The sequence below is a fragment of the Meriones unguiculatus genome, chromosome 7, assembly GCF_030254825.1.
Source record: "Meriones unguiculatus strain TT.TT164.6M chromosome 7, Bangor_MerUng_6.1, whole genome shotgun sequence".
Lineage (NCBI taxonomy): Eukaryota > Metazoa > Chordata > Mammalia > Rodentia > Muridae > Meriones > Meriones unguiculatus.
The window spans coordinates 5,309,618-5,329,643 of record NC_083355.1 but is presented as its reverse complement, the minus strand read 5'-3'; the positions used below and the strand labels follow the sequence as shown (position 1 = coordinate 5,329,643).

Genomic DNA, 20,026 nt, shown 5'->3' with positions numbered 1-20,026 from the left:
TTCTGTGACCTGCTCTGCTGCCTGCTGTCCCTTCAGGGCCCCTCCTGCCTGTGCCCTGCCCTTCAAGCTCATTCAGTTCTGACCGGTCTGTGGGCCTAGTGCCTCTCTGCCCCTCCGTGTCTTTTTATACTCCTTCGCCTCACATGTCTGCCTTTCCCATCTGTCTCTTCAGATCTGTTCAGCATGTCCTGCCCTGCTTCCCTGATACCTCTCGAGGCATGCTTCATGTTTCCCAGCTTGTTCCCTTTCTCTGCTGAGGGATAAACCCAGGGCCTCATGTGTCCTGGGCACGTGCCCCACTGCTGAGGCTCACTCACACTTCTGACTTGTTCTTAGGTTTATGTCAGTGTTAGAAGCTTGGCTTGTGAGTCTATTTGCTCTTCTTCTCCAAGGCCCTGAGTGTTCCTCAGAGTGGTGGTGTCTCCTGTTGTCTCCCTTTTTGTTGTCCTGAAAACACACAGGTGTACAGGGTCTGAGCAGTGGGTTTCAGCGTCAGCTGGTTCACCTGAACCTGAGGACGAGGCCTTGTTTGGATTTGGTGGGAACTGGGGTCTCACCTGCCACTGTGACCCTGCTGTCACCAGGCTTTGTGTTTCCTTGGGTCCTCAGGTTGTCCAGGACCTCCCCAGAGAAGGGCCCTCGGTGATAATGAAAGCCAGTGCTTTATCGTGTGAGGTGGGCAGAGCTGTTGGTGACTGTAGTAGCAATGAAAGCGTTTGCTGTGTGCTTGACGGACCAGAAGCCTTACTTGCAGTGTCGTTGTCAATTCAGTACCCCACCAAACAAATACACCGATGCCCTCCTCCCTGCATGTTCTTCAGGCTTCTTCCCATTTCCTGTTTTCTATCTCACAGCCTCTCTCGAAAACAGCTGAAAGGACGAAAAAGAGATTTGCTTAGAGTCTAGATGCAAGTTCCACCCCACCCCTCAATTTGGTGCCCTAGTGAATAGCCAGTGATGGACAGCAACACCCTCCTTGGCCCTTTCCTGATACTGCCTTGCCCACCTCCAAGTACCAGACAAAGATGAACCCTTTTACACACACAGATAACCCTGCCTTGAATCTTTGACATCAGTGAGCATGTATATTTAAGTTTTATTCCTCCAGCCAATGTGTAAGGGACCGGAAAGGGGAGCCTGCTGTTTCCTGCTGAGGCCCTGTGACTGGGGCGCTGGGCAGAACTGGAGCTGGAGTTCATCCTGAGGCGGTGGCTCCGCTCCTGAAGATGGGTCGGGTGGACTGCCACCGGAATCTGCCCTGTTGTCATCCAACCTTTTATTACTTTTTGTATTTATTTTATTTTGTGTGTGTGAGTGTTTTGTCTGCATGTATGTATGTGCAACATGTATATGCTTGGTATATACAGACATCAGAAGAGGGTTTCAGATCCACTCTAGATTGGGAGTTACACATGATTGTGAGCCGCCATGTAGGTGCTGGGAATTCAACCTGGGTCCTCTGCAAGTGCAGCCAGTGCTCCTGACCGCTGGACCATCTCTCCAGTGCCCCTTTTATGATCTTGAACTGCATTTTCTTCCCTTTACCTTAGGTTTCATCCCGGGGTCTTTTTCTGGTTCTGATTCTGGTTTTCAGTTTTGTGGTAATTAGACATGACATTGCAGTGCTCATTGTTTGATCTTTAAGCAGCCTGGTGTATGTTGAGCTCCTTTCTCCTTCTTTCTAAGGACCTGGGCTTTAGGCTGGCCTTAGACTCTTGATCTTCTGCCTCCGTATCCCAAGTAGCTGAGACTGTAGGGCAGCACCACTGTGCCTGGCTGGAGTTAATTTCTGCTCTCATGAGTAAACACATGCTCCAGCATATGTGTGTGTGTGGGGGGGGTGGCGGCGCTGTACTCCATTTTCTCTGATGGCGACTAAGGGTCCTGGAGGGTTATTTGGTGCCATGTTGTGCTCTCTCTGATGAGGGTGAGTTCCATGCCTTGTTCCATTCAACACAAGTTGAGGAGACGGGGCCAACTGACTTGCTGTAAAAAATGGGGCATTCTGGTCTGTCTGTGGCAAGCTAGGCCTCTTTCCCTGCTTTCATCCCACTCCCATTTTAGCCCTCCACGTCAGGTCATGTTTACTGTGGGGGCCCAGCTTTGGGTGCTATAGCCAGATTTAACTCCAATAACAGCGAAATCCCCAAATATCCCATTATGGGAATAATCAGGCATACACAAATAAACAAGGAGAATTGCAGGCTGCTGTGTATCCATTGTTCAGTTCAGGAGCATCACCATCTTGCAGTGACCTTCCACTGTTCTCCCTGGCACCCCTCAGATTGTTGGGTTGTTGGTGCGTATTTATACAGCTTTAAACATAGCCATTGCATTAATAGTCATCTTCCTTACTATCACTTAGGCCACCTCGTTTTCCGTTACCTAAACAGAAAAAGGTTTATGGCTTACTTCAGTGCTTCTCAACCTGTGGGTCTCAACCCCTTTAGGGGTCCCGTTTCAGATATCCTGCATATCAGGTATTTACATTATGATTTGTAGTAGCAAATTTACAGTTAGGAAATAGCAATGAAGATAATGTTATGGTTGGGGTCACCACAACATGAGGAGCTGTACTAAAGGATCACAGCGTTAGGAAAGTTGAGAAGCCCTGGCTTACTTGCCTCCTGCTTCCAGTAGAATGGTTTGCATTTGGGTGCTTGTGTCTTGGCCCTGATTCTGGCCTCCTATCCTGAGCTCTCTTCCTCCTGTTTGCATTCTTGCCCCTGATTTGTTAGGGAAACTGGGTCATTTGTCCTGTGTTGTGTTGCCTCTGCAGCCTTTTGCTGATTTAATTGTTTTCTTAAGCCAGGGGCAGAGAGGGCCCTGCCTGAACCCAGTCATTTAACGCTTTCTCCATCCTCCAGAGGCCTGCTGATGGAGGTTAACACATGGATTAAAACTGCTGCTCCCATCCGCTCCCCTGAGGAGTGTGGCTGCTGTGGATGTGCTCGCCAGGTGCCCAGTCTCTTCAGGTTAAACTGGGCCATCCTATTTATAGTTTCTTTTTAACCCAGTGACTCGAGTCGCATGCCTGTGCTGAGCACCAGGGCTTTATTGGCCGGTTTCTGTGGAGTGCTTACAGGGATGTGACCAGGTGTCCACTTGTTCTGGTCGCGCGGGCTCTGCCCTTCCCCACACTCCTTTCGTTCTAGTCCTTTATGGAAGCTACCACTACAGAGAGAGACAAGTTAGGGCAGTTTGGCAGCTGCTACAGCTGGGCTGTAGTTCTTGGTGTTGAACCTGTACAGGGCTGAAGCTGTGTGTGCTGTGGTAAACGTAGCTTGCCAGGTACTGCTGTCACCCTTGGGAAGGGCGTGCTTGGAGGCAGGGCTGGCAGAAAATCGTATGAACTTAGAGTTCCTGTAAGTTCAGTTACTGAGGACGTTTATGCAGGGACTCACTTGAGCCTAGAATTTGAGTACAGACTGGGAATATAGTGAGAGCTCACTTGGAGGAGGGGAGAAGGAAAGAAGCTGTGTCTGTCTTTCACTGATGCATGCTGCCCTGTTTTGCACCCAGGTGTTGGATGGTTACTAAGCCCTGTCTTGCTCTTTATCTTGAATGTCTACTAAACAGATTTATCTTAAGGACGGTTGGTCTTGGGAAGGATGCTGATGTCTCTGTGCTTCTGGTAACGATTTTATCTCTTGTGTTGGGGATTGAAGTACACTGAGCTACATCCCAGCCATTGGTCAAGAAAGTTGGGACGGGTCACCTTGGAGCATGTTTTGGTTAGATGTGTCTGTGACTTATCTTGGATCATGTCCGGGAGACTCTGGTGAAGGGCATTGGAGTTTGTGTTTGGACTAAGATGGATGGTTACTGTGGTTGTCCGAGAACCGTGCTTGCCGTACGGCATGCTGCTTCCCTCAGGCTCCTGCCCAGCACCAGGTTCATTTTAAGGAGCATTCTTGACTCCGAGAGAGTGGCAATCTGATTTTTTTTGTTTTGGTTTGGTTTGGTTTTTTGAGATAGGGTTTCTCTGTGAAGATCTGGCTGTAGACCAGAAACTTGCTCTGTAGACCAGGTTGGCCTCAAATTCACAGAGAGTAATCCAATTTAAAAAAAAATTAAGTCCGAGACACTGTTATTGAGTCTGTTTTCTTGGTAGCTGTTATTCTGTGATGTCAGTTTGTCCTAATCATGAAGTGCATTTCTTTTCTCCTTTGTGTTTCTTGCCTGTGCACATATTAAAAACCAAGGGGGTTGGAGAGATGGCTCAGCGGTTAAAAGCACTGACTGCTCTTTCAAAGGTCCTGAGTTCAATTCCCAGCAACCACATGGTGGCTCACAACCATCTATAATGGAATCTGAATCCCTCTTCTGGTGTGTGTAAAAACAGCATTCATATACATAAAATAAATAAACCAAAAAAAAAAAAAACCCACAAAAGACAAAACAAACAAATAAGAAAAACAAGGCCAGAGCTTGAGGAAAGTTGCTACCTATTCAGAGGAAAATTGACTGAAGTATAGTGGGTGCTGGAGTGCTTGCTCGAGATCCTGACACTTGCACTGACTAGTTAACAGCATTGTTTAGCATGCTCACCTCACTGTGTTCACACTCTGCTGAGCCAACCTTTCTAGTGGTAGGCGCACAGTCTGCGGTCTTCACCATCAGGTACTGGGCTTCTGCTCAAGCCGGAAAGATGCTGGGTTAGACCCTTCTCGGGGAGTTAAAAGAAAGCAGGTGGATTCTAGTTGTAACATTTTAAACTTAAAATTTCAAAGGGATTGGTCCTTCAGCAGACTGTACAGTCAGCTCTTCTGCTGACTTTCTGTAGGGAGTGGAGTGGGTGTGTCCTGGGGTGCTGTCTCCTTGCTCTGTGGGGTGCTAGGAACCACAAAGGTATGTTAACAAGTGGGTGCATCCCTGTCTTCCATCGTGTGGATGGCTTTATTCGCTAATATTCAGGTAGATTTATAGTATAAATTTTTATGGTTGTAAAACATGCATATAATTAATTCATCCAAATGCATTTTAGTTGTATAGTTTAGGGTATTAAATACAGATGTAATTAGATACAGTGCATCCATCTTAACCACCATTCCAAGCAGTACTGTGTCCATTAAATACTGATATGCACACCCCAGCCATCATTCGATTCTCTTTTGTTGCCAGTTCTAGGACGGAACCCAGGGCCATGTACATTCTAGGCAAGAACCTCACCACTGAGCTGCCCACCCCAATTCTGTTTTCTGTGTCTGTAACTCTGTCTTCTCTTAAGTTCCACAAAGAGGCGGAAGTATTTTTGATCTTTTGTAACTCACTTATTTTATTTAGCCTAATGTTCTCAAGCTTCATCCGTGTTGGATAAAAATTCCCTTCCTTCTTTTTTCTTTGTTTTTGAAACAGGGTCTCACTAGGTAGGGCCAGCTGAAACTCTCTGGCTGGGCTGGAACTCAGAGATCTTGCTGCCTCTTTCTTCCAGGTGCTGGGACCAAAGGCGTCACCACCATGCTTGGAATAGTCCATTGTGTGTGTACATTCATTCATTTATTGGTGACCATCTTGGTTGCTACTGTCGTTTTGTGTTTTGTACTGCTTGGAATGGTGGTTAAGATGGATGCACTGTATCTATTTACATCTGTAAATAATACCCTAAACTATACAACTAAAATGCATTTGAATGAATTTTGTTTTGTTTTGTTGGTTTTTCAAGACAGGGTTTCTCTATGTAGCCTTGGCTATTGTGGAACTCGCTCTGTAGGCCAGACTGGCTTTGAACTCAGAGATCTGCCTGCCCCTGCCTTGCAAGTGCTGGGACTAAAGGTGTGCATCACCACTGCTCAGCTGGTTATTGCTACCTTTTGACTATGAGGCAGAATGTACCCTTTCAACAGTTTTTAAGAACGTATTCTGTGTGTGTGCAAGTGAGAAGACAGCTGACAGTTTATTACTCCTTCCCCCATGGGGGTGCAGGGATCAGCCCATGTTCAGATGCCTTTACCTTCTGAGTTATGGGGCCAGCCTCTGAACTGTACTTGGGAGTTGGTTGATTTCTTTTGATTTTCTGTGTTTGAGTGGTTTTTGTCTGCTTGTGCATCTATCTACTGTATGTGTCTAATGCCTGCAGAGTCCAGAGAGTGCCAGGTCCCTTGGAATAGAGTGGCTGTTGGGAGCCACTCTGGGGGTCCCCTACAAGACAGCAGGTGCTCCTAACCTCTGATGTCACTCCAGCCCCATACTGTACATTTTTAAAACAAATTTTATTGTAATATTAATCAAAAAAATAAATAATAGTAATTGTGTGCCTCTTCAGGTGTAAGTTTTGTTTATAACTTACTTGTTTGAGGACAGGGTCTTGCTTTGTAGGCCAGGCTGACCTCAGACTCATGTTTCTTGAGCACTAGAGTTAGGGCTGTGCAGCCCAGCCCAGCTCATGCTCTATTTCTGATAGATTCAGACTAGTGCAATCTTTCTGAGCGTAGGTGTGATGTACAGATGTATATCACATCTGTTCTTTTTGTGGTGTTGGGGCTCAAACCCAGTGCCTTGCTTGTGCGGCACTGCCTCTCCTGTTCAGCCTGTTGTGGAAGTGAGATGACACACAAGCATCTTCCATGAGGACTGGTGAGCCCTCTCATTTGAGGGAGGGGGCTGCCTGTGGCAAGGCATAGCTTTGCACAGGTACCCTGCCCCCTGAGGTTCCGTGTTAGGACTGCATTTGTCTTCTGCTGCGTGTGACTTAGGTCTGAGCCCCTCAGGCTTTGACCTATCCCATACTGGCTGCTGACTCCTCCAGGCTTTGGTTTTGGCTCATGACACTAGATAAGATTTCCATAGCTCATTGCATTCATTTATGTGGGCAAACACATGGCATTTTTAAAGCTGACAGCTGCAATTCCCTGGAACACCAAATGCTTTTCTGAAGGCCATGGATTATCTTTTACACTGTGAAAAGTCAAACAGCTCTGCCAAGTGGAGCCTGAAAGGACCACGAATCTGCTGGAGTACCCGGTCTGTTCTGCTTTACTTTATCTTTTTTTGTTTTTGTTTTAGGTTTTTTTTTTCTTTTTTTGAGACAGCATCTCAAACCCATGCTGGCCTCCAACTTCCTGTCTGTGGGAGAATGACTGTGGACCCGTCGATCCTTCTGCCTCCACCTTTTAAGTACTAAAAAGTATAGGCATGTGCCACATACCTGGTTTAGGCGGCTCTGGTGGTTGAGTCCAGGGATTCCTTCAAATCCTGCTAAGATGATAGCAGAGTGCTCTCCAGAGTGACAGCCCTGCTGTCCTTTGATTCTCTAACAAAAGTAGGGCTTTTATTTTGATAGTTGAGAAGTGTGCGTGAGCACATAGCCGTCTGTCCCACGTGTGTGTGTGGCAGACACTGTCAGGCGGCAGTGGTCTGCTTTGTTTGTTTTTATGAACAGCAGATAATGCTGTTTTAATAGTTGAAAGCAAACACAAAAGAGTGGGATTAACATGCCGCTGCTATGTCAGAGCCAAGTATAGCACGGGCTCCTTCGTGGGCCTGAGCTGCAGGAATGTGGGTCTAAAGGAGGGAAGTGGTGGGAGGGGCCATCTGCAGCCTGCTGGGCAGAGAGAGCCAGAGCCGGGCCTGTCTTGAGGGGTAGCCCGGGGCCTGCGTGGTTCTGTGTCCCAGAGAAGCTGTCTTCAGCCGGCTGCATGGCCAGCCAAACGTGTGTGTTACTGGAGTCTGCCCTTGTGTGAGGCACCTTGCCCTCCAGTTTCCTTGCTGGCTTGATATTGATGCAGGGTCTGGCCCAGTCAGCCAGCCTGGCTCAAACTCCTGGCTGAAGTCATCCTCCCACCTCAGTCTCCTTGAGGCTGGGACTGCGGGTGCCAGTACCCGAGCGTCCTCTACTTTGTTCCCGTGTAAATGACATTATAATAAGCACAGCTGGCCAGCACTTGGGGTGGAAGGAATATTTTCTCTTTTTAAAGGGGTTTGCTTGTTAGCTGGGAGTGAGGGTGGCGTGTACCCATAATCTCAGCAGCCAGCATGTCAGATGTGGAGGTGGAAAGTGTGAACCCAGTCTGGGTGCATAAGACCCTGCTAGTCAGTAGCTGATGGAGGGTTTGCATGTGCCCCGGGCACAAAGGCATTGCTTTACTCTCAGGAATCCACATCATCCAGATCCTTAAACTGGTTTTGTTTGAAATCCAACCAGCGGTTGGCAGTTGCAAGGGTGGGAAGAGATAGGGACAGACACAGGGGACACACACATCCTTGCCTTAACCTGTCCGTGTCCAGGCTGGTTTGTCGACTGAGGAGTCTTAAACATATACCGGTGACTGTCTGTGCAGCACTTGGAAACTGCGGTCCCCAGAGATTCCTGGATGTGGGAGGTTGTCCTCTATAGCACAGCCTAGGTGAGCTTCAATCTTGGGATCCTTCTGCCTCAGCTTCCGGGGTGTTGAGGTTACAGATCTGAGCCACCATATGTGGCTCAAAAGTTTAGACCTTTGAAGAAACTTAGAGAATGTCAGCAGGGAGGCAGAGGAGGAGCGTGTGTGTGTCATTGGGGTTGGGGAAGGACTCCGAGGCCTCCCGCTAGTCCACCTTCTGGAATCTGACTTTCTGGACAGTGGACACAGCGCATTCCCTTGTGCTGGTTCTCAGGGGTACAGTGGGCAGCAGAGCTGTCCCCACAGCCTGTCTGATAAGCCCATCTGGCCTGGCCCCGGGAGCGGCCTGACCTGCTTTGTGGTTGACAGGGAGCCTGCTGCTGAACTGGCTTGTGCAAAGCCAAGAGCAAGGGTCCAGGGACAGCAGCTAGAGCTGGAGTTTGCTGCTGTGCCTTATCGGACAGACTGTGCGCTGCAACCAGAGAGGGACGCTGCGCACAGCGTAAACTCTCCAGGCTCTAGTCAGTGTGCCCAGGGGCCAGTTTACAGTCTTGCTTTAAGAGACTTTCCACCCGACTCCCTTACCCCCTCCCCCCCGCCACCTCCTACCCCTTCACTCCGGACTCTTCTCCCTTCAGATCCTTCCACTCTCACCTGGGGCCTGCTATGCCAGTCAGTACCTTCCTTCCTCAGTGCCCCTCTTGGTCTGTCTTTTTGGTGGTGCAGCAGATGTCAGTCAAGCGCCATTCAGGACTTGGGGCTTCCGCTTGCCCTGTCGTATCTCCTCCCAGGTAGTCCTCAAATGACAGGCCTTGGAGGGGCCCCACTGGGTAACCTTCATGATGGTAGAGGGGGAGGGGAAGAAGTAAAATTCAAGAAGTCAGTGGGAGTCATTATGCTGCCGGTGTCAAGTCTTTGGACCAAATTGTGCAAGATTGTCCTGAAGGCTTTTGTCTGAGAACAGCAGTGTGCTTTCTGCGGCTGTGGGAACCGAGGTGAGTGTTGACACTCGGGCTACCACAGGGCCAAGTTTCTGACATGGGTCCAGATTGTGTAGGGAGTGTCAGTGCCGTTAGGACGCCGGCTTCAGGGCAGCCTGTAGCAGGGGCACATTCCAGAGAAAGGGTGGGGGCACAGCGCTGTGGTGGTAGATGCTTGCCTGGCATGCGGGAAGCCAGGCTGTGGAGGGCACTTCTCGATCTGCAGTGCTCAGCTGAGCCCTGGCAGCGTACCCTGCCTGTGCTTCCCACAGCTTCCTCCCGGGGGAAGTTAGTGTGCAGTCATAGCACGCTGTGCTTGTCCTGGGACAGGGTCTGAAACGCCTGGCACTTCATAATCTTTCAGCAGTGCTGTGGGTTCAGGAAGATGAAATGGCAGTGAGCACACACAGACTTTATTTTCATTTTTATTATATGTTTGTTTAGTGTGTGTGTGTGTGTGTGTGTGTGTGTACGAGCGAGTGAACCACGCACATACAAGTAGGCTTTATTTTTAAGAGCACTTTTATGTTTAAAGAAAATTGAGCCCTGGTGTGTCTGTGCAGCCTCCCTCCTGCCTCGCACTTTTCCCACTAGCATCCTGTGTGATTTGATTCTTTCTACTGAAGAGTGAGGCCTGGTGACTTGCAGTCTGCTCAGATCCACCAGCTCCTCACACAACTTGTGTGCCTGCAGGCCTGATGACACTTGCTGTCACGGAGCTGCCATTGCAACCGTCCTGCTTATTTAAGAGTGAAATAGAGCCCTTTCCCCTTCAATTACGTGTATTACTTTGGAAATGTTATTCAAATACCTTAATAAATGGTCCAGGGCTCCACCTCCTCTCAAGCATTTTGTCTTAAGAAATCAGGGTGCTGGGAACTCCTCAGCAGAGCTCTGTGTAATAGGTAAGCCGGCCAGGAACAGCAGGAATGGTCATCTTCCGGACTTCTGATGCAGGATGTGGGGTTTCCAGGCTGGCCATTAAGTCCTGAACTGACAGCAGCAGGCTCTTAGCTGAGGGTAGGCTTGAGTTTTCTAAGTACAGTCAAAAAGAAGATGCAGTAAACCACGCCTTCTTGGTTATGCTTGAATTTTATTTGAAGACCCAGTAGCTCCCTTGAACCTGTTACTATTATGCATTTCTTGGTGGTCTTGCTTGGGAATTTTTTTTACAGCATAAAAGAAGTTATGTTTATGTGTGATTTTCTACATGAATGCGTGCATACACCTTGTGTGTGCCTGGTGCCAGTGGAGGCCAGAAGAGAGTGTCATATCCCCTGAAACTGAAGTTAGAGATGGTTGTGAGCTGCTGTGTTGGTGCTGGGATCTGAACCCAGGTCCTCTGCAAGAGCAGCAAATGCTTTTTATCATGAAGCCATCTCCAGGCCTCTTGCCAGGGAATTCTTGAAGGAAGAATATAAGTATTTCTGTATGAGAGTGTGGTCTGGCTGCGAAGTCTGCCCCCACTTAATAGCCAGGGTTGATTTGCCTGATCTGTCTGGCTAGTTGGATGTTCGCTTCCTCCCTCACTGTTCCATGTTGAGGAGGGCGCTCAGAATAGAAGGGCCAGTCTTCGGTCAGGGGTATCTGTGCTTCCCTTCCGACAGCCTCTCAAGAATACAAGTATTTCAAGATAAAGAACTCCAGACTGTCTTGCTAAACCACTTTAGCCATTGAGTTAATTGGTCCTTACTAGGTTCAGCTAGAGGCCGAAGAGGCATTACACAGCAGGCTCCGCCACCTACCGCCATTGCAGATCTCAGTGGTTCCTGTCACCCAGGGCTCAGGGGGCAGGAGGCCAGTCTTGGTTACACTGGGACAGCCTTTAAAAGAATAAAAGAAAGCCACAGTGGCACTTGGGAAGTTGAGGCTGGAAGATTGCCACACATTTGAGGCTAGCCTGGGCTACAGCGTGAAACCCTGGCGCAGACCTAAGGGACAATCTTTTTATTTTATGTGCCTTGGTGTTTTGCCTGCCTGAGTGCCTGTGTGAGGGTGTCAGAGCTTGGAGTCACAGACAGTTGTGAGCTGCCATGTAGGTGCTGGGAACTGAACCCGGGTTCTGGACGAGCGTTCAGTGCTCCTATCTGCTAAGCCGTCAGCAGTTTTAACCAGATGGAAACTTGCTGATTTTTTTTTCTCTTCCATAATCCTTTGCTTCTGTTGTGTCAGTGACGCCCTCCGCTGAGTGCTGGCGACTGCTGGTCTGCGCTCCATCTCTGGGGGCCACCCTTGTTGCCTGCCCAGTGATGGGCCCAGAGCTGTCAAGCTGCGGTGTGTGCTGTTCCCATTCTTGTGCTGTTTGTGTGCTGCTGCTGGAGGCTCTGCCTGCCTGGTGTCTGGTGTGGACGGGGGGGGGGGGGTCACAGGTAGCAACTCACGCATGTGAAATGCTTCTTAGAGTGCCTCGCCTGTACAGAGTGCCGGCTTGTCAAGCTGTGTGTTGGGGTGCTGTCAGGGACAGTCAGAGCAGCACTGAGACACAGTGTGTGTGGGCTGCTCCCTCCTGCTGTGCACACGCCGCGCCCCACCACGACTCAGTGTGCTCTGGGGGGAAATGTTACTTTTTCCTTTTCTGTGATTGGCATACATGTTTAGAACGTTGGAGCAAAGGAGCAAGCACATGCCGGATTCTGACACGGTGATGTGGAACGCCTTGGTTCTCAGTGTCCGCCAGCCCCTTTGAGTTCCATGTGCATTCTGGGAATGGAACCTTCCCTGAAAGCAATCACAGCTGGCTTGTACGGAATGATAAACTGAGTGGATGTTAGGGGAGAGATGCAGAAAGGTTGCTCCTGGTCAGAGGGGGGCCAGAGACCTGTGGTTTCCATCAGTTCTTTTTTTGGGAGGTGGGGTTGGGAGGGGAGGTTTATGGTTGGTTCATTCATCTCTCCCATTCCCGCCCTCCGTCTTTAAGATGTCAGGTATCCTAAGCTAGCCTTGAACATGCTATGTAGCCGGGAATGACCTTGGGTTCTGATCATCCTGCTTCCACCTCTTGAGTGCTAGGATTACAGATGTGCTCCATCAGCCTGATTTACGCAGTTCTAGTGCTGGAAGCCAGAGCTTCATGGGGGTAGCAAGCACTCTGCTACTGCAGCACAGCCAGGCTGACATTCACATTTAATGGAGCTTTCAGCAGAGAGATGGCCTGGTGGGCACTGGGAGGCCCCAGGTGTCCTCACTATGCCCTGTGCAGCCTGTGGGTTGAGCATAGGACTCTTCTGACCTAAGTCATCTGGAAGGTGCATTGTCAGCACCAGGGACTTTGGGGTTTTCTAAGATGAAGTTCATATTTAACATTCAGATGTGTTTGGTTTTAGAGGAAATGGCTTGGGATAATGGCCTGGTATCTCTCAAGTTTGTACATGCATGTCTTAGTTTTAGGCTAGGACTGTCTAAAGAGAGAGGGGACACTGTGGTCCCTTGGCCGGCTCCATTATGCGTTTTATAGTCGTGAAGCCAGCAGTGTTGAGTTGAGCTTGGAAATGGCTCCTCAGATGGAGCACGAAGTTACGTGTGCTGTAACTGATTAGTTATAACTTTCAAAGGGATTCAAATCTTTAGAAGTTTAGTTTCTTTAAATATATTATTAAGTATGAACACAAAGTTGAGTATGGGCTTAGCAGAGGATCAAGAGTGTGGGGCAAGCCTGGGCTACATGGTAGGACACCATCTCAAAAATAGAAGCTAAGTGTGAGCACAAGAGGAAGTACTTACTAGCACTAAGCAGAAGTACCTGCTTCCTTCCTTTCTTCCTTCCTTTGTTTTCTCCCTTCCTTCCTTCTTTCTGCTCCCCCCACCCCACCTTCAGACAGGATCTTACCGTGTAGTCCTGGTTGGCTCAGAACTCTCTTTGTAGAATAGACAGATTGGCCTGAAACACATGGATATCCTCCTGCCTCTGTCTGGAATTAAAGATGTGCCATCTTTAATCTGTGCCGCCAAGCCTGGCAAGAGGTAAGTTTTCGAGAGTTTCTGTCAGGACCACACAAGCCCACAGAAGAATGAACTGATCTTCAGCAGTTTCCCTGGGAGCTGTCAATATCAGTGTCTAGACTTAGCTGTCCATAGGCCTTCAACCCTGCCCTGTGGTACTGGGGGTCAAATCTGGGGCCTTGCTCCTGTAGACAAGTGCCCCAGCTCTGAGCTGCCCTGCAGCCCGTGCATTTGATCTGCAGCAGTAGGCCAGCCCCTGCAGCATTGTGGTTCCTCCTGGGAAGCTGGCACTCCCTGCAGGGATCCGACACACTTCTCTGGAGTTGAGCTGGCCCACAGATGCTCTTGTTTCTTCTCTGGGTGACTCTAGCCGTCCTCTTCAGGGATCTCCACAGACACTTCCACAGGGCTTTTCCCCAGTACAGGCTGCTTTAGCAGGCCCTGCCCCAGGGTATGCTGTAGCCTGTAGCAGAAGTTGCCGTGTTATTGCTACATAGGACTTTGAGTCTTACCTAAGTACCTAATGCTCCTAGATCTTCCCTTACATCCTCCAGAATCCTTAGCTTAGGACCTATGTGTCACAGATGTGTGTGTGCGCCCACGTGTGTGCGTGTGGACATATGGAGGTCAAAGGATAATTCTTAGGAGTCAGTTCTCTCCTGGTACCTTTGGAGTTTGGGAAACAAACTGAGGTCATCAGGCCTGTATAATGGTGCCTGTACCTCCAGCATCTTGCGGACCCTGGCCAGTTTCCTGAGGCAAGGCTGGCCGTGAGTCTTGGAGGACAGATGGGTGCCAGCGGCTTGCCTCTGTGTTGTTATTTCCACAGTCAGTGAGTCGTCGCAGCCTAGCACTTAGGTCAGTCTGCCTCTTTTGAATGTGTTGGGTGTTTGTTTCTTTGTTGGTGGCATTGAGTAGGTTATGGTATAGTTTATTTACTCACTGATTTTTTTTTCCCCAGGGTAAACCTATGTCTGATAATTAGTTTTTTGGTTGTATCTAGCACCCCAGAACATCTCACCTGTCCAGAAAACAGCTGGCTTGGTTTGATAGCCAATTTGGGTGTGAACACAGTTCAGTTTGGAGGGGGTTGTTCTTTAAACAGAATTTCTTTTAAATAAGTTTTTCTGGCACCATGCAGTACTCAGCTCCTTAATTCGAAGCCAATCCGCCTTCACTAATGCGGTTTTCTTTAGCACAGTGCTCGATTTTGATATGTCAACATGGCATCCAGAAGTCGGTTAAGAGCTGAAAGCTGTGTTGCCACCTCCTAAACCCTGTGGGGAGGGAAGGGTGGGTGTGGAGGTGGGAGGAATTGTTACCCAGGAGGCAGCTTCCTTCTGGGGAGGCAGTTGATAAGAGCCTAGTGTTTTATTACAATTGCTGCTTTAAACACAAAGTGCAGATGATCACAATAGCTTTCTCTTTCCCAAGCCAGCCCTCACTTAGAAGGGAGTCTCCTAGAGCTTTTCTTCTCTCTTAAGAAGTGATCTGTGCCAGCTTGGTTGTGTTCTGTCTTCCTTGACTCACGTTGCTGAATCCTGTGTGTGCTCAGGAGGCTGGGTGTGCTGTACTTGCTGCCCCTCTGGCTCTCCTGTACAGAGCTGAGGTGCTCCCTGGGCTAGAGCAGACCTTTGACAGTAGGAGGCTCCGTGCAGCCCACCCAGCCTCAGGAGCGCTCTGTCCCCTCCGGCCTGTGAGCTGGAGCTTGGAAGGAGACCTCAAGAGAGGCACCATCTCTGCTGTGCATTTTTGTATGTAAATGTGGTTTTGCTGCATTTAGCCAGCCTCGTGGAAGACAATACATCCTCCTCTCCCTCTATCCCCCTATCCCTCCCTCTCTCTCTCTTCCTCCCTTTCAGAAAAGAAAGAAAAAAGACAAGCAGTGCCAAGGCTTGAGCCCATAGCTGTGCCCATACCAAGTACATGGTTATTGAGCTATACTCCTGGTTTCTGGTTTTTGTTTTGTTTTAAATCTGCAATGGTTTCTGGTTTTTGTTTTGTTTTAAATCTGCAATGGTTTCTGGTTTTTATTTTGTTTTAAATCTGCAATGTTGGTAAATGGAACACAGGGCCTCTCATACACTATGAAGGTGCTTTCCTCTAAGGCTTAGCATACGCCTGTGCCCTCAGCCCTGTTTTTACTTTGAGTTAGGGTCTTATCAAGTTGTCCAGGCTGACCTTGAACTTGTTATCCTCTTGCTTCAGCCCCTGAGTACCTGGCATTGCATGCCAGGCAGGCTCATGGTTCTAATTCAGATCAGTGTTTGTATACTCTGGCTTGGTGTAATATAGCTAGGGCTACACAGAGAAACCCTGTCTTAAAAAAACAAAACAAAAGATGTTTCCCCTATAAAACTCTATTCCTTTACATGTTTTCTCCAATTTCTTGTTGTTGTTGACTCTCCCAACGTTTTATTTGGGGAAATTTCCAGTTGTAAAAAGTTAACAGAGAGCAGTAAATACCATGTCAGTTTCCTGCACTTTTGTGGTAGGAACATTCAAGGACAAGTTGTGTCTGTACTGTGACATTTTAACTCCTGAAGGATGGCCCTTCTCCGGACTCACCGAGACCGCCTCGCAGCAGGCCTGTTAAGGTAGTGATGCAGTAGATAACGGCATGGCCTTGCTGCTACTGTCATTCCAGGGCAAGGCCTAAGCCCCGCTGTGTCCCCTGCCTCTTAGACTCCAGCCTTTTTCAGACATGTGCTTTTGCTGCCTTTTAAGACACTGACATTTTGTTTCAGTTTTAAAAGTTTTATTTTATGTGTCTTGGTGGTTTGCCTGCAAATATGTCTTTGTGCTGCATGTGTGCAGTGCCTGAAGTGGAGGTGGGGGTGGTTGGGAGCTGCCGTGTGGGTGCTGGAAATCAAATCCATGGTCCTCTGCAAGAGCAGCTGGTGCTCTCAACCACTGAGCCAGCTCTCCAGCCCCGTGTTTTTAATTTGGTTTTTTTTTTTTGGGGGGGGGTGTTTGTTTATTTTTTGAGACAGGGTTTCTCAGTATAGCCTTGGCTATCCTGGAACTTGCTCTGTAGACTAGGCTGGCCTTGGAACGGACAGAGATCCTCCTGCCTTGCCGCCCTAGTTCTGGGATCAAAGGTGTGTGTTACCACTGGCCGGCCCTGTTTTTTCCTTTTTAGGAAAATAACAATTCTAACTAGAATCTTGTGGAATTGGGATTTCTCTGATCATCTTCTCGTTATAGTGACGATTGTTTTGAGGCTTGCCTGGCTCCTGCATATAGTGCTTGTGTCCTGTCACTGCTTGCTGGCCTTCTGCTGGATAGAGCTGGGGCACCGGCTTGCTTCTGTCTTTGGGGGCTGCTCATCCGCTCTCTAGGAGCCTCACAGGCTGCAGCTGCTGTTGAACAGGAGGCACTGGTGCCTGTGAGCTACAGAGAACTCAGAGCGCCCTTTACAGTCTCCTTCCCATGGCCCTTGGAAGTTAGCTTTGCTCATATGCACAGGACTCTTTGGTCACGGCGAGTGAGAAACAAAGGCTGGATTCATTAGTTACTTTAGGAAACTTTTATTCCATACTGTAGAAGAATGTTTATTAACAAAGACCTCGTTTCAGGCATTGAGGTTCTGATTTTCCTGGGAAGGAAAAGAGAAGTGGTGTTTGGTCCCTACCCTGTGGTTGGTCCTGCTGAGTGGCAGGATGGGAAGGAACATGGAAGGAGGAGGGAGGAAGAAAAGCATTCTGCAGTCTGAAGAGAAGGCTCTGTACCCATCAGCCTCTCCTGAGCCTGAGTGCCCAGGTGCTACCTGGCTGCTCACCTCAAGGTACAAGGGAGGGACTCTGTCATGTGAGAGACTGCACAGGTGGGTGGCTTCCTAGGAAGTGGAGGGACTTCAGTGTGGCTTCAGTTCCAGGCCCTACTGTACCACTCAGCTTCAAGAAGATCAGGGTTAGGGCCAGGCGTTGGCGCACACCTTTGATCCAGAGGCAAAAGCAGATCTCTGAGTTCTGCCATGTAGAGAGACCCAGCCTCAACTGCCCCCGCCCCCCAAAAGAATGCCATGCTGTATTTTAAAAGTGGCTACTTGAGGTGTTGACAAAGAGCCTCCCTCTGCTGTTTCTTGGTAGATTCCTAGTCACTCTCTCTTAAGAGCTATAGTTTGGGGCCCTGGTGTCCTTAATCTCTTGGTGTGTCAGTGATGGGATGTGTCGAGCCGACTTCCTTTTACTACACTGCTTTGCAAATGGCTGGGAGCAGGGCCTGGCAGTTTCTCATGGAGTCACTTATTCACTTGTGGCCTCCTGAGGATTGTCCGGGGAGTGAGCAGAGCAGGTAGATGAACTTCCCAGGTGCTGGTTGTTCTTGGAGAGACAGCTATTGTGTGACCTGTGAGATCCTGCAGCTTGGCTTTTGGGATGCCTCTGAGTGGAGGAGAGGAGGAGGCTGTGTGAACCTGAAAGCACTGTCAGGGCCACGTGCAGCTGCCTTCCTGCCAAGCTGTCCTCACATGACTCACTCGGTTTCTGAAAATGGGATGCTCAGTGCTTTTGGCACTTCCTTCTCCTTCTCTGCAGAGGAGGAGAAGGGCAGGGCTGCCTTGGCCATAAGGAGGACCTTGCAGATGATGAGGACCTAAGTGTCATAGTTCCTGCTTCCCTCCATTCCCCTGGTCCTTAGGAGACAGCTGCAGTGCCCTGTCCTCTGAGACACTACTCATCACTTAGACTGTAGAGACCTGTCCTAGGTCTGCACAGTCCTGTCCTGACAGGCTGCTCCTTCCTCCAGCTCCTTCAGTGTGCAGCCCCTGTGCGTTCCTGGACCCCTGCAGTGTGATGGTCACCCCCTGTCTATCCGTCCTGCCCTGGAGCTGCCTACCATGGCGCCTCCTAACCATACTTCAGATGGATGTGACCTACAGTTTCTCAGAAAGCAAATGTGATGATCCAGGAGAGCCAAGGTGGAATTGAGCCCTCGTGGAAACCCAGGTGGAGGGGTTCTGCTGTGTCTTGAGTTGACCTACAGTCAGAGGGACAAGCCTTGCGGGGTGAGCGGCAGCAACCTTCTCCACCCCTGGCTGTTTTCCAGCCTGCTTTGGGGCTCTCCCTGGTTGCAGGAGAGTCTAAGCAGCTAATGTTTCTTTTCACCATTGTCTCACATTTCCTCTTTAAATTGATTTTGGTTGTGGTTAACTTAAGATGAGATGTCGCCATAAACCTCCCTCCCCATTCTTAGTTAATCCCTATAGAGGAGTGGCTCCTGCCAGTCTTGTGTGAGACCTGTAGAGGAATGTTAATTCAGAGCATGGCTGTTCTGGCAAGAGATCACATCCAGAGATGTTCTAGGTCTGTGTGATTGGGCTAGAATACAAAGAGCCTGTAATCCAGGAGACAGGGGCAAGTAGATCTGAGTTCAAGGCCAGCCTGGTATAGAGCAAGTTTCAGGTAAAGAAAAGCTTATATCCAAACATGGTGGATGATGGCATTACATGCCTTTAATCCCAAACATTGAAGGTAAAGGTAGTTTGTAGAAGGAAGTACTTATGTTTGAAAGTGATGTCTAATTGAGTGGGGAAAAGTTGATGGATCAGAGAAAAACTTGATAGAATAGAGTAAGCCCAACTTTCATAAGAAGGGAGAGGAAAGGCAAGCTACTTAAGGGGCAGTGAGAAAGAGGAGACAGTTTTTACTGGGACAGTAATAGAGAGACAGGTTGCAGAGAGAGAACTGAGGTGAAGACGGAAAGAGCCAGAGAATGAGAAGGAGCCACAAGATTAGAGTAGATTGCTTGAGGCCAAAGAGAGCAATTCAGAGGCTGAGAGAAAAGCCAGATTGAATAAGTCATCTGGGAGAGCCAGATCAGCTGAGTTAAACCAGCCAGCTTGAAGCTCAGGAAGAAAAAGAAAGCTTATTAAGCAGAAAGTCTCAGAGGCTGAAAATGTTCTAGGCCTAGGTTAGATTGTACAAAGGCTAGAAGCTTCAAGAGGCTTGTAAGCCTCCCAGACAACAGTTACCTCAGTGACTGTTAGCCGCAGTACCGTCTTCACAGGGGGAGCCGAGGACAGAGCAAGTGAGTTAGCGAGGTGCAACCTGTGGGCTTCATAAATTGTATCATAAGTCTTTTTCCCCGTTGACTTTTGTTTTGAGGTCATTGTTGATTCGTAGTAGGTCATTGTTGATTCGTAGTATATTAACATAATTCAAAATCATACTGTGGTGAGCTCCCATGAGCCCTTCAAACCCATTTCCACAGTGTAATGCAGAAATATGTATCATCTGGGGCAGGGTGCCAGCCGCTCCCATCCGCACCAGTATGTCGATCTTACAGCCATGCCTTCCTTCCCTCTTCCTAAAATCCCTCACCACCCCTAGTTTTCAGTTTCTTTAATTTTTGTCTTTTCATGAATGGTATATAAAGTTCAAGGTCAACGCTGGCTACATAGTGAGTCTGAGGCCAACCTGGGATACACGAGACCCCATCTCAAGGCAAAACAAAACAGAGAAAAAGGGGATTCCTGTGGGTCTGACTGTTTGGGCTGAGGACACTCCATGTGCAAAGGGAAAGCTGTTCCTTTTCATGTGTGTGCACTCCCTGAAGGACATGGATTGCCCTGTGAGCTTGCATATGTATGTCGAGCAGGGCCGCTGCCAGGCTGCGTGGTGGCTTCGTGTTCAGGGTTCAGTTTTGGGAATCGTGCCTGCTTTCCGGGTAGTTGCGTCGGTTCACAGTCCTGCCAGCAGTTTCAGGAGCGTTTCCCCATCTTCCCTGGCTTTTAGTGTTCGCTGCTCTCTGTTCCTGGTGGTGCACAGTTGCACTTGTGCAGTT

The 20,026-nt window shown here is 48.9% G+C and overlaps 1 protein-coding gene across 3 annotated transcripts in view; it reads left to right on the top strand.

Annotated features, from left to right (window-relative positions):
- The window catches only part of Sec14l1 (SEC14 like lipid binding 1), a 42,832-nt gene that overhangs the window by 5,306 nt on the left and 17,500 nt on the right, over positions 1–20,026 (top strand). The gene's annotated exons all lie outside the window — the stretch shown is intronic.